Consider the following 1,277-nt stretch of genomic DNA (forward strand, 5'->3'; position numbering starts at 1 on the left):
GGTCCGGGTTAATCTCGAGCACGGACTCCTCCGGAACCGTGATTATCGGACGCCCTATCAAGAAGTGTCCAGGCGTGAGCGCGGACATGTCGCTGGGGTCGTCGCTGAGAGCAGCAATCGGACGCGAGTTCAAGTAGGCTTCTATCTGACACAGAAGCGTAGCGAATTCCGCCCTAGAAATCGTGCTAGCCCCGACGACTCGTTTTAAGTGAGCTTTGAAGCTCTTCACTCCGGCCTTCCACAGACCGCCAAAATGCGGAGCGGCCGACGGGACGAACTCCCATTCCACGCCGTCGGGGGCGAGAACATCTTGCAATTCGGGGTGATCCTTCAACGCGTGAAACTGCCGCTGCAGTTCGCGGTCGGCACCGTGGAAATTGGTACCGTTATCACTGTACATCCGACGTGGCAACCCGCGGCGACACGAGAACCGACGGAACGCGGCCAGAAAACCGTCCGCGGAATAGTCCTCGACCAGCTCGAGGTGCACGACCCTCGTGGCGAGGCAAATGAATAAAGCGACGTAGTTTTTTCTTGTTTTTTGTCCGCGCCCGACCAACGGAAGAACGTTAAAGGGACCGGCGTAGTCCACTCCGGTGTGGTCGAACGGCGGCGACAGGTTAACCCGAGAAGCGGGAAGCCCTCCCATGAGTTGCGAGCAAGGCAGCGCGGAGTAACGCGTGCACGTAACGCACGCGCGAATATGAGATTTAACGGCCTTACGACACCCGATTATCCAGTGCCGCTGTCGAAGCGTGCGGATGACCAGCTGCGTTCCACCGTGCAGGGTGGCTTTGTGCGCGCGCTGAATCAGCAGCTCGGCGACTCGATCGCTGGGAAGTATTATCGGGTGCTGCTCGTCGTAGCGGAGAGCGGCGTTCTGCAACCGCCCGCCAAGACGGAGTAAGACGTTCTCATCTACGAACGGATGCAAAGCCCTTAGAGGGCTGGATCGCGAAAGAGAAGAATTAGTGCTTAATGCTCTAATTTCCGGCGCAAATGCTAACTTTTGCGTGTAGCGGAACCAAAACATTTCGGCTTCGCGAAGCTCAGGTACTGTTAATAATAAAGTGAAGTACGCTCAGATTTCTTTCGCTTGACTCGAGAAACGAAGCGTCGTACGTAAGCCGTGACTCGGATTAATCGAGTCCACGTTGAGAATTTGCGAATCAGTTCCCACTCGTCACTTTCAACGACGACGTGAGCGCGAGCTTCGTCGTAGAGCTGTTGATTGGTACTACTATCAAGAGAAAGAGAGTGGTCGTCGGTCGGCCACG

Source organism: Trachymyrmex cornetzi, unplaced genomic scaffold (genome assembly GCF_001594075.2).
Source record: "Trachymyrmex cornetzi isolate Tcor2-1 unplaced genomic scaffold, Tcor1.1 scaffold681, whole genome shotgun sequence".
Classification (NCBI taxonomy): domain Eukaryota; kingdom Metazoa; phylum Arthropoda; class Insecta; order Hymenoptera; family Formicidae; genus Trachymyrmex; species Trachymyrmex cornetzi.